Below are 13,646 nucleotides of genomic sequence, written 5' to 3'. Positions count from 1 at the left end.
ACAAGCCTTTGAGATTTTCCTGTAGGAGGTTTACTGGGAGTGAGGGAAGCAAGTTGGGAACAGGGAGAAGTTGGCCTGCAATGCATTTGCACCTGAGGCCCAGCTGATCCCTTTGGGAGATGTGGAACTGAAATGACCTTTGGAGTGGTTTTAGAGCAAGGCAAGACAACTGTGTCTTTATATCCCTAGTGACCAGTCATTGGGTGCAGGCTTCCACAGAGGGGAGGGGAATAACTTGAGTGAGGTGGCTTTGACCAAGGGCAAATCACAGAGAGGGACTCAGAGTGGACAGCTGACAACCCTCATGCCCAGAAGATGGGAGAATAGGAGGCTCAGCACAGAGGGGTTCCTCAGCATTGATGACATGCATTGTTCCTAGAACTCACACAGTTCCAATAAGTATCTTCAGCACCATCTCTGGGTTTTGTAAACATTGCTCTGCAGACTCTCCAGAGGAATAGGTTTTTTTTGATGCAAAGAGCTGGAAGTCACTAGAACAGATGGAGTAGGGGAGTGAGTTAAAAAGACAGCAGTATTCTACTACATAGGTATATTGTTGGCTGTTTCCAGACTCTCTGAAATAATCATGCCTACAAAAATTTCATTAAACTCACAACATGTGTATTGGATCCACCCATATATCAGTTTCTTATATTTTTCTAGCTTTTTCCTTCTGAGTTTTTTCATTATAAAATGTGAAGTTTCAAAGAGACAATCTATAAAATCCCAGAGAGTTTCAATAAAATACTGATTATATAACTCTTTCTCCTTCAATAATCTCTGCCTTTATCAACTGACTCAGAGAACAGAAACTTGGCCTAATTTAATTTTTCCCCCCACAAATACCTATTCCAAGAAGCTAGAAATGCCTAAGAAGAAAAAGGAATAATTTAATAAATATGGGTTCTTTTACATCACAACCTCTCTTAAACTAAAAAATTAAATTAAAATTTAGTGTCACTTCACAGAAATCTGGAATATAGAGATAACAAAAGAAGACAACTATCTTAACTAAACTGATAACATTTAATTATATTTACACTTTGTAATTTCCATATAATTATAATTACATAATTAAACAATTTTACATCTTATTCTTTTCATTTAACATTGAATATCCAAAGCATTCCCACATGTATTGAATGTCCTTTGTAATTAAATATAAATATCTTTATATTATTTCTAACAATATACATTAGAATTCACTTAATACCTCTAATATGGAAGACTTTGCTTATTATTATTTCTAAAAATTTTTGCTTATTGAATACAGCTTTGTCCACAACTTTTTCCTAAAATTTGGATGATGTCTTAAGATAAAGTCTCAGAATTAGAAAATGAAGCAGCTTTCTAGGTCAAGGGAAAGCAGTTAAGGTGGTCAGAGCCACAGAAGAGACCAAGCCTGTAATGACATTGTTTTATCACCTTCTTCTCTACATCAATTGGAGGCTGACATTTACTAGTAACTAGTTCGTGATCTGATTGTTTTAGAAGTTTCAAGATTGGTAGCAAACACCATAAAAAACCGATAGAGAAAAACAGGAAAGAGGGAAGGAAGGGAGGAAGAAAGGACAAAAGAATGAACAAACATGGATTGTTCTTACACATGTATCGGTTTTGTAGATAGATCTTCTATTCCACCCCCGCACCCCCAGAAACACACACTTAACTATTGACACTTACCTCATTTTGAGGGAATCCAATCAAACAATATTACTTTGTACTTTGTATTTGCAAACGTTTGTGTGATGAATAAGGAGGCAGATCATGGAAGTCATTCTACACTCCAGGCAGAATATTATTATTCTAATCTGTGGTTTGGAACTGGGGTGTGAAATTCTCCTTCACTGGAGACTTAGAGGAGAATGGAATGTTATTTCTCATTTGGAAACAAAATTTTGGATGAACAATGATCTACCTTTCAAAACAAATCTTCTTCTACTACTAAAAATTAGAGAAAATGAAAGGATAAGGGAAAACTCTTAAATTTCATCTTTTATTTTTCTTTTATCAAAACTCCCTCATGTTGTACAAAACTTTCTTTTTTCCTTTTATCCCCCCAGAATAACTCTGTCTTTATTTCTCTGTTCCCTCATTTCTCTCCCTTTTTTATTTCTCTTTGGCAAGGGTGACCAGCAATGCCAGTTGACCTTTGAAAAATAACTTGGGAAAATTTTCAAGGTGCCTCTCTATAGATAATTTCATGGATTCCCTCTGTTTATGATATAAATAAGAGGTGAAACCCAGGGCCACTGGATAATGTCTAAATGCTCTTTTTTGGCATAGCTCGAACAGAGCATAAACACTCTGAACAAGATTTAGATGTGGTATTCACGGATAGACTATTTCTTTTTTAAAAAACATATTTTTATTGATTTCATTGACAAAGGGAGAGGGGGAGAGAGATAGAAACATCAATGATGAGAGAGAATCATTGATTGCCTGGCTCCTGCATGCCCCTTACTGGGGATTGATCCCACAACCCGGGCATGTGCCCTGACAGGGAATCTAACCATGACCTCCTGGTTCATAGTTCGATGCTCAACCACTGAGCCACACCCCCTGGGCCGACAGACTATTAGTTCCTCATAAATATTCTCAATTCAGGTCAATGCAAGTCAGCCTGCTAGAAGTAAAGTCAGCATCAGATCATATATATAGTGTCAACTATTACTGCTAGCTGCAAGTGATCATCCAAGCATTGACTCTGTCACTCTGTGGCTCTTAGAGGGATAGTGGGCTTAGACAGGCTAAGAAAAGCAGCGGGCATGATTGTGAGTGCCTTTTCAGCAGCTGCAGATAACTTCCTTTGTGCAGAGCACTTAATCTCCCAGCGTTTCAGTTTACAGCTCTGTAAAAATGAGTCCAACAAATATTAACTGACCTTGAAGTGATCTGGTGGAGTCCTAATAAAAATTATAGAAAGCAAATATCAATCATTAGGCAAACATTTAGGGATAATTTTCTTTTATTTAATGGTTGTGAGTTCCTGGGCTTTTCTCTATTTTTTGACCGATCTTTTTTTTTTCTGTACCCCTCTTCATGTGCCGAGTCAGCATGTTAGTAAGACTAGCCGAATGTTCTGTGTTGGAGATAGCTGCTCTCCTGTGATGCTCTCAGTCTACGCAGCCGTGGGCAAACTACAGCCCGCGGGCCGGATCCGGCCCATTTGAAATGAATAAAACTATTGAAAAAAAAGACTGTACCCTTTTATGTAATGATGTTTACTTTGAATTTATATTAGTTCACACAAACACTCCATCCATGCTTTTGTTCCGGCCCTCCGGTCCAGTTTAGGAACCCATTGTGGCCCTCGAGTCAAAAAGTTTGCCCACCCCTGGTACAGGCTCGAACGTGCCCATGCAGAATCTAATTCACAATGACACAACTCTCAGGAGTGTGTGTTTTCAATAGAGCAAGTAGTACAGGCACAACTATCCACAGACGTTGCCATGCCTAGAAAACACTTGATGAATGTCTAGAAAAAAGCACTTGAGACTGGTAATATCACATTTGAAATCATTTGGATTGTAAGAAATGCTTGTTTCTGAAAGTTTCATTGACTTATCCATTCAGGAATGATATATTAAGCTTCCGCTTGTATTCATTGCTTTTCAGTTTTGGAAATTAAGGATATAGCAGTAAAGAACAGAAATAAAGTTTATGCTCCTCATTGGGAAAGCTATACATAACCGCATAAGCAAGTTTTACAAAAATGTCAACAAAAGCCGTAAGGGCTGTAACTATAGTAAAACAGGGTTGTAGGGGCCCTTATGAAAAGGAAAGCTGCTTACATTAAGTGGTCAAGGAAGGCTCTTTGAGTGGTGGCAGCTGCTCTAAGACCTGAATGATAAGAAAACATAAACCATCAGATGAGAAATTTCCATCTGCTGCCACCACATCTCTCCACCTCATGAACTCTGCCCTCCTTCCTGGTGCTAGTGATGAACTCCCCCTGCTTGTCTCCCTCACTTGTCAACTAGATTCCACCCTCTCTTTCCTACTCAAGGGAATCACACAGAAATTATCTTTTTGCTCTACCGCAAGACTAAGTTTTTACGTTCTAGTGGTTAATTAGAGACATTGCATATTGATACATAAGCATATTGTTAATATTTTCCATGTTAAAAAAAAATACTCTCCAGTTCCCCCCTCAATTATCCACGCCCTTTCACTGGCGATTTCTTAACACTCTTTCCTCCTTGTCTTTGCCACTCTGCTTTTGGAGCCACTCCAGTCATGTTTTTACCCTCAGCACTCATTGAAGCAGCTCATATCAAGTTCAAGGATAATCATAATGTTGATAAAGACAGTGGTTAACTATCTAACCTGACCTATCAGTAGCACTTGACAGAGTTGATTGCTCTCTTTCCTCAAGTACCAGCTTCACTAGAAATACAGGATACCACACTAGCCAGGATTTCTGTCCATCTCACGGCCTGTTCCTTCTCATATCCTTTCATAGCTTCCTCTCATCTTCTCTAGATTTTGGAGTTCCCTGTAGCTCAGCTCTCACACTTTTTCTCTTCTTCATCCATATTCACCACTTAGGCAATTTCATGCATATAAATCCCATCTCTATATTGGTGACTTCCAACTTTATCTTTCCAGTCTGGTTGCCCAAACTTTCATATCTATTAGTATATGGTTGCCTGATACATACAAATACAAGCCTAATACTACTTCAACTTAATATACCCCCCCCCCCCATCCTTGTGGCCTGAGAAAATAATTTGTCGCTTTCACCAAAAGGGGAAACATGGGAGAAGAAACAGTTTTATGATAAAAATGAAAGCATTCTGTGTTAGACCAGTGTCTTCAGGGTCATTGGTCATGTTGGACAAAAGTTCAAGAAATGATTAGGGCTGGAGTTGAAGAGTTGGGGGAATGCTTCTGATTTGTACAGCAGCCCAGCTGTCAGAGATATGACTTTTGTTCTTCCACTGGCAATTTACTGGTGTAATCTTTTGAATTTAGACAAAAAGAAAAGTTTATTTTTTAGTGTGTTTAATTTTTAGTGTATTCTACTTTTGAAATAGTCTGTGTTGTTTAGGGGAGAAAATCTATTATAAGTAGATTTGCCTATCCTATTTGTATTATTGAAAGCATTTATGTTATTTTAAAAGTATGATATTACTAAAAAGTATTTGTGCAATCAAAATAATCACTATCATTGCTATAGGTATTGAAATATCAATACTATGATATTGCATCTGATATTGAAAAGCTTACAATCTTAGAAATAGCACATATAAGACAAATACTCTTATAAATAGAACAAGTCATAGTAGGTACTTCAGATACTTTACCAGGTACTATTTTATAGGAATACATTTTAGCCCTAAATAATTATAACAAATCAGGGGGCAATAGTCTTATATTACTTGAAGGATGTAAAATTTACTATCGTACGGTCAGTTTAACTAAAATATATTTTAAAATACTTCAATTAGAGACAAAAACTGTCTGATGATGCCAAATTTAGATATTCTCATGGTTCATTATAAAAATTAAATTGCTTTTTATTGGTTAGATTGATATTGAACATGATATTTAATTTGAAAATGTCAGGGGAAAATTTAGAAAATCACACTTGTAAGGCATATATCCCATGTAATTCTAATTACCGAATTGTTTTGTACCCTAATTCTATTTGATGCAAAACAAAGAACATTAACAGTTTCCTGCATGACAAGATTTAAAGTAAATAAAGAAATGAGAATTTCTACATAGGTGAGCTTTGTGTTTTAGAATAAAGCCAGGCCATTTTTTAAAAAAATTATTCATTATCTATTGATCCTATATAATAAAGAGGTAATATGCTAATTTGCCCTCTACGGTGTCCGAGTCACCCTCAGTCGATGGGTTGCGCATGCACAGGAGCTGGGGGGCGGGGGGGGGGGAGGGGGGGGGAGGAACTCCGCCCCCAGCGCAGGCACACCCAGGCCTGCCCAGCGCTAACCTCCCACCCAGCGCTGAGGTGAAGCTGTCTGCCTGTGTCCCTGACCTGGGACGTGGCACTGCCTGCGTGCGTCCCCTCACAGCGCAGAGCTTCGGTGTCTCCGTGAACTTTGCAACCGACCCAAGGAGGAAACAGACAGGGGAGCGACCAGGAGCTGTGGATTCCCAGCACGTTAGTCACTTGAAAACAGCCCCCCTTGGAATGCGAGGGCGCTGAACACCACCAGCGCTGGGCTCCGGTTGGTCTGAGGCCCGAGCGTCCACCAAGAGAAGGAAAAAACGGAGGGAGGGGCCCAGAGGAAGGAAATGGGGACCATCGAAGGAAATGTGTCTAGACTTCCCCCAGCCCTCTTCCTCTTTCTGCTGCCTACAAGAGCCCCAGGCCCAGCCACAGTTCTGTCTCCACCTTTTAGTCCCCTGTTCTCCAACCACAGAGGCAAGAAATAAGGAAAGAGTCCGTGCTGCCTCCAGAAAGTATCTATATACGTGATCAGCCCATTGCCTCCCGCAGAGGGAGGCCAGACTGCGGCTTAGGGGAGCAGACCTAAGCCATAGTAGGACATCCCATGAGGGCTCCCCGACTGTGAGGGGGGGCAGGCCAGGCTGAGGGACCCCCCCTCCCCATGCATGAATTTTTGTGCACTGGGCCTCTAGTATATAATAAAATACCCCAAATCTTTGGGGGCTCTTCTTGGATGATGACTACAACAACCAATGACTATTCACTGTATGAAAATCAACTTCTTTCTTTTTATTTTTTGTCCTTCTTTTCCCTCTGCCTACTAGCCCATGCCCCCAGTGCTACGTCCCTAGAATTGATTGTGTTTTATTTTTAAATGTTTTAATTAAAGCATATTATTATATTGATATGCTATACAATATTATATTAGTTTCAAGTGTACAACATAATGATTCGACATTTACATACCTGACGATGTGGTCAGCACATTAAGTTTAGTAATCATCTGTCTCCATTAAAAGTTATTACAATATTATTGACTATATTCCTTGAGCTGCACATTGCATCTCCATGGCTTTTTTTTTTTAAATTTCTTTATTGATTAAGGTATTACATATGTGTCTTTATCCCAACATTGCCCCCCCCCCCCACTCATGCCCTCACCCCCCTAGTGTCTGTGTCCATTGGTTAGGCTTATATGCATGCATACAAGTCTGTTGGTTGATCTCTCCCCCTTATCCCCACCCTCCCCTACCTACCCTCTGAGGTTTGATGGTCTGATTGATGCTTCTCTGTCTCTGGATCTGTTTTTGTTTCATTAATTCCACAAATGAGTGAGATCATGTGATATTTATCTTTCTCTGACTGGCTTATTTCTTTTAGCATAATGGTCTCCAGTTCCATCCATGCTGTTGCAAATGGTAAGAATTCCTTCTTTTTTACAGCAGCATAGTATTCCATTGTGTAGATGTACCACAGTTTTCTAATCCACTCATCTGCTGATGGGCACTTAGGCTGTTTCCAAATCTTAGCTATGGTGAATTGTGCCGCTATGAACATAGGGGTGCATATATCCTTTCTGATTGGCGTTTCTAGTTTCTTGGGATATATTCCTTGAAGTGGGATCATTGGGTCAAATGGGAGTTCCATTTTTAGTTTTTTGAGGAAACTCCATACTGTTCTCCACAGTGGCTGCACCAGTCTGCATTCCCACTAGCAGTGCATGAGGTTTCCTTTTTCTCCGAATCCTTGCCAGCACTGTCGTTTGTTGATTTGTTGATGATAGCCATTCTGACAGGTGTGAGATGGTACCGCATTGTCATTTTGATTTGCATCTTTCGGGTAATTAGTGACTTTGAGCATGTTTTCATATGTATCTTGGCCTTCCTTATGCCCTCTTTTGAAAAGTATTTAGGTCCCTTGCCCACTTTTTGATTGGATTGTTTATCTTCCTTTTGTTAAGTTGTATGAGTTCCCTGTAAATGTTGGAGATTAAACCCTTATCAGTGATAACATTGGCAAATATGTTCTCCCATGCAGTGGGCTTTCTTGTTGTTTTGTTGATGGTTTCTTTTGCTGTAGAGAAGCTTTTTATTTCTCTTAATTAAATATTTTTTTAAAAAAGAATGAGACAATTAGAGTTCATTGAGCTTAGAAAAACTAAAACCTTTGGATACCAATCTTGTGTGTGCTTTTTAAATGCTTCAAGTTCCCAAGTTTATGAGCCCAGAACAAACACAATTATTCGTAAATTCATTGGGGAAAAAAGCTTAAGACTAATTTGAGATGCACACTTTTAATAAGTCAACATTTGATATATCTAGCAAACTTGGCATAATGAGTTGTGGTTTTAAGATAAAATGGGGAATGAGGAAATGGGGATAGAGGAGCTTGTGACCAGTGACCAGCAAATGCATTATTCCATCATTCTTGATACTGAGTCCGTGATTTATATTTACAAAGTCTTGGCCACTTGGCTAACCCAAGAATCACCTGGGAAACGACGTACACTGTCTCTTTGGCTTTCTGGTGGAATCCTCATTGTGTTTGTTTTCTGAGGACAACATGCCTTCCTGTCCCCTCTTTCTACTCCTTATAGGTTTTCAGATGATACTGAACTTGCCTAGAAATGGTTTCTGTGGCTTTGAGCCAGCGACAAGGACTCTTAACTTTCTCTGGTGCAGTGTCTCTCTTGTTCCTTTTTAACGACTTCTCATTGCTGGCCGCCCTGGCATCTGCTTCAAGCTCCTGCTCCCTGTCTCAGGAAGGAAGCTGGGAATTGCGATTTGTAAAGGGGTGCTTTTCACTGAAGCAAGAGTTCCTTTGCGGCTTTCCTATACAGTCTTACCTGTCTCTGAACATGTGATCTGTGTGGTAGATGTAAACAAATGAGCTGAAGGATCTGCAGTTTCTTCTCTCTGGATCATCAGGTAATCTCTAGTTGGCTGGCAAATTCGCAGGTTTCTACAGAGCTGGCACATCAGAGGGAAGGAAGAGGTGAGTTCCGGGTTATGGCTGGCTGGAAGCCTATAGCGGGCCAACTGTGGCAGTACATGTTGGAAATGCATAATGTAGGAGAAGCACATTCTCCACTCCAGGTTGTGCTTTTATTCAATTGCCATTTGCTGCTCCCACTGCCCCTGTCCTACTTCTGTTTAAAGCTCCATTTCTGAAGAGTGTCCTTCCTCTCACTTGTCACAGAGAGCAATGGGCAAACATCATTAAACAATTGGGAAATAAAAATGCCTTTAACTGAGAGGGATAATCAGCAAGGATCCAAGATTTCAAATCTTAGATGCTTGGACCCTGAAGATGGAAAATCCTAACCCTTAGTCTTGCTTCAGGTTTCAAGTAGGGGGGAGCGTGTCCATAAAATGGAGCTGAGGCCACTGCAGAGAGCAAAGGATTCAAGTGACATGACTGGAATTGGCCAGTGCACATGGCTTGGGGCTCGTTCCATCTCAGAAAGGGAGTCCATCTCCAAGTCTCTCCCCCACCACCCCTTCTCCCTGTCCTGTGCCTCTCTGTGCTTAATTGTAAATTATTCTTCCTTGTCTCGTTTTCCATTTTCCTTGTGTCAGTGAAGCGATTCAGAAAGTGCTGGGACTGCGTTCCCACTGGAAGAAGCAAGCCGCGCTCAGGGCCTGCAAAGGCCGCTCAGGCCCGGCTCGGGAGCTGGTGACACTATGAAGCTTGTTAATTTCAAATCTTCCCCGTTTTACATTTTTTGTGATACATTTTACAGAAACCCACCCTGGGGAGAGAAGGGCCAGTTGCCTCTTTATTACACTGTAGAAGAGCCACATTAGCGTTCCAGTCTATATATTATGAAATTAAGTGGATACCCTTGGGGTTAATTCCTTGTTGTAATTGTAATGAAAAGAAACAATTTCTAACCCTCCATTTAAGATCTATAACTATTAAAATCCACTAGTCTTAGTGACTCCTGGGGCCAGTGGAGTGCTTTCGTGTGTATGAAAAAGGGCACTCCTACAGTGTCCAATATCCGTAATTTAAAAAATAACAGCCTCCAAGTGGGCAAACTAACAAATGAGTTTTCCATTTGGCCCCTCCCCGCTGTTTACCCGTGGTGTGTGATCTGCATCAACAGTGTGAAATGATATGCATGGGAAAATGACGGGCCTGGCTTCTAGGATTTCGGTTGGACCAGAGGCGGGGAAGGGTCCAGCATGATGTTCTACAGGATGAAACTCCGAATGAATCATCAGAAAGGATGGAGCTGGAAGAATTGGGAGAAAGGACCCAGTTTATGCGAGGAAACCAGCACCTCTGCTTGCTCCCCCGCTGTCCCCAGAGATTCCTCTCAGAGTGGTTTCAACACAGGCTTTCAACTGCAAATGGTTTCAACTGCAAATGGATACGTGTTTTGCTTTATTATATTTAGGCTGCTATAATTCAGTTTATAGTTAGCGGCCCAAAATGTACCTTCTGCCTATGACATCTGATTTAATTTTTTTATTACAGCTATTATAGCCATCAAAACACCAAATTTACTAGTGTATGATCATCTGACACAGTGTAAATCACTGGCTGGTACATGCACAAGGGATGATGACAATAATTTAGAATAAAAGAAAGGGACGTTTCAGTTCATAATAGAGTTGGTATATAAAAAAGAAGGCGACTCTGTGAGGCTCCTACGGTTCCTGGTGGGAGTTGTCTTTAATAAATGTGTTTGTTCAGTTGTGGTTGACACAATCACAGCTCTTTTTCTCCCCTTTCACTCATCTTGTACCAACGGCTTCAGAAGGAAGAAAAAGCCAGTTGCATGCTTGACAGCAAAAGAGCAAACTAAGAAATAATTGTATTTAAAAAGTTTTATTCTATCATCTCAAGAAATGTGATGGAAAGTTCTATTTAGAGATCTTGTTTGGATAATATATTGTGTTGTATGACACAACGTATGGGGCACATTTCTATTTTGAGTGAGTGCGCCCTGTTACTTCATGCGACGCATGTGACTTGTGAGGTGTCTCAGTGCTCAGGGAAAGTCATTACCCCTCCGCTGTTCGCAAGCCATTTGCAAATCTCGCCATTCCCACATTTGTCTCTTCTGCAGTCATTTCCGAGTGCCAGCAGAGGGCTGGTAATGGCCCATCATGTCTAGGTCACTGGCTTGTATCCGAACCAGGCAGGTGGTCTGAGTGAAATTAGTGGTCCTGTCTCAATTCAGTTCCCAGCCTCCTCCAGACCACTCAATCACAGCATTTTGCCGGCCTCAGCACTGCGCTTCTCACTTGTCCCTAATTGGCCATTTTGGAGAGAAGCTTTTGAGAATCTCTCACATGAATATTACAACAAAAGGAGGACTGCTTTGCAGTGAAGTCTACCTGGGAGTATCTAACCCTTGATGTGATAGATTATGTTTTATTTTTAAGTTTTTATTTTTATTTTTAAACTGTTTTAGACTTACACAAATTTGCAAGCACTGTACTGGAAGTTAACATATACCTTTCACCCAGCTTTTCCTAATATTAAAACGTACATAACCATGGCACAATGATCACAAGCAGAAAGTTCAAAATGGCATAAAATCCTTAAATTAATTCCAGTCTATTTAAATGTCCTCAAATTCAAGATTATTTAAATGTCATCATTGTTTTTCTTTTTCGGGATTCCATCTCAGGATTTACATTGCCTTTACTTGTTATGTCTTTTTAGTCTCTTCCAGTCTGCAACAGAGTCTCAGTTTTATCATTCAACAACTTGACATTTTTCCCAGGGTACTGGTCGGTTATTTCATGGAGTGTCTCTGAACTGGGTTTGTCTGCTGTTTTATCATCATCAGATAAAGGTCATGCATTTTTGGCAAAAATATCACAAATGTGATGTGTGAGTTATATGAACGGTACACGATCTAGATAAGTCTTATTAGTGATGATGTTGAGCATGATCACTTGGTTAAGAATGTGTCTGCTGGGTTTCTCCATGATAAAGTTACCATTTTTCTTGCTACAGTAATTTTAACATTCCAAAGTTTAAGGTCTTTGCAAGGAGGTAAGTGTTTGTGCGTGTATGTCAAGGAAGAGCCGCCCTTCTCTCAGTTTTGCATTTAAATAAGCCTAACATTTTTTCCACAACCTGCATTTTGCAACCAGTTAGTATTGGAGAATCTCAAATACTTGATGTAAAATCATCCTTGGTGCTATGATCCTATGACAAGAACTGTGATACTGTAGCATGAGAACAATGCAAGCTTGTGGCCTGCACTTGGAGGCAAGGAATCTGACCCTGGTCAGTGTGGCAGATGTTGGCATTAGTTACTGGGCCAGGAAGATGAGTAAAATATGAAGTATGATTTGAGCTGTATTCCTGAGATCACTTGTTTATTTCACTAATATGTGTAAATGTGTTTTTGTATGTGTCTGTCTCTGCCACTATACTGTAGCCCCAGGAGGTTGTGGGTTATAAACCCATATGGTTCATAACTGTATTATTTTCCATCTACAAGGTCCCTTAATCATGTAACATAACATATTCACAGGTTCCAGAAAATAGGGTGTAAACATATTGGAGACCTACCACATTTGCTGAGGGCCTGAATGAGACTAACATTGTTAGTAGGAGACCAACATTTTATGAGTTACAGAAATATTACCAGGAAACAGAGACCTCTTCCTACTGTTTTTGTTGTTGTTGTTTTTTTGTTTGGTGTTTTTTTTTTTTTTTTTTTTTTTTTAAGGATCATTACATGTTAGGTGCTTGTACTTGATATTTTACATAAAAATATAACATTGATTTTATTCTCTCTATTTTTCACATGTGGAAACTAAGGTATCAGAGGGCTTAGTAATTTACATAGCTAATAGATGGCAGAGGTAGAACTTTATTCTTTAGTTCTTTAGTAAAATTCTAATTTACTACTGATGGCAAAGAAAGCAGTTAGGATAATAAAGTTCCCTGTAGCCGAATTCTCTCCCTGCTTTTCTATTATCTATCATATATCTCTATTATCTGCTTTTCTATTAAACAATAGCCTTTGAAGACCTGGAACGACAAATCAGAACTGAAAAGTGAAAATAGCCATGAATAGATCAAATGGACTATGAATTGGGAATGTAAAATAAGTCAAATAATTTTATTAATATTTAAAAATAAAAAATATGGGTACAATAAAAGCACTAAATTTTCCTTCTAGGGCTTGTAAAGTTTTCAACAGTCATGTTGGCCTTTTTAAATTACACAGGTCACATTGGAACTATACTAGACCTGGAGTTGAATTAGTAAAGGAGGCTCATTATGAAATTAACATTGCAGTTGGTGATTGCTGAGTCAAGGGTACAAAATATCCTAAGAGATCATAAACTCAGAGTAAGTTATAACCATGTTAAAACTGCATCAAGTTGTTATGGAAAGTCGTAGAAATACTCCCAAAGAAGGTTTCGACGATAGGGCCATGCAATTATTATGACAAGTTTTATTTATCAGGATAAGAAAACATTTTCTTTCTTTTGGACTATGGCACTGGGACATCAAGACTTCCTTCCCCCTTGGTGTTTCCTGTTTTTGCTGGGGTGTGTATTCTTTGTCTACGTGGCAATATTAACATCCTCAGAGGCCAGCCATCTGTGAAATCCATCTGAACACTGGACAAAGATTCTTCTGAGATTATCTGACAGATTAGGTGTCAGATCATTCCTGCCTCTGATATTCTGCCAGCTCCATTGTACAGGAAACTTTAGATATCTAAAGGCTGCCTTTCATT

This window comes from Myotis nattereri (assembly GCF_964212035.1).
Source record: "Myotis nattereri genome assembly, chromosome: 3".
NCBI lineage: Eukaryota > Metazoa > Chordata > Mammalia > Chiroptera > Vespertilionidae > Myotis > Myotis nattereri.
The sequence above is the reverse complement of the archived record's forward strand: the minus strand, read 5'-3'. Positions refer to the sequence as shown.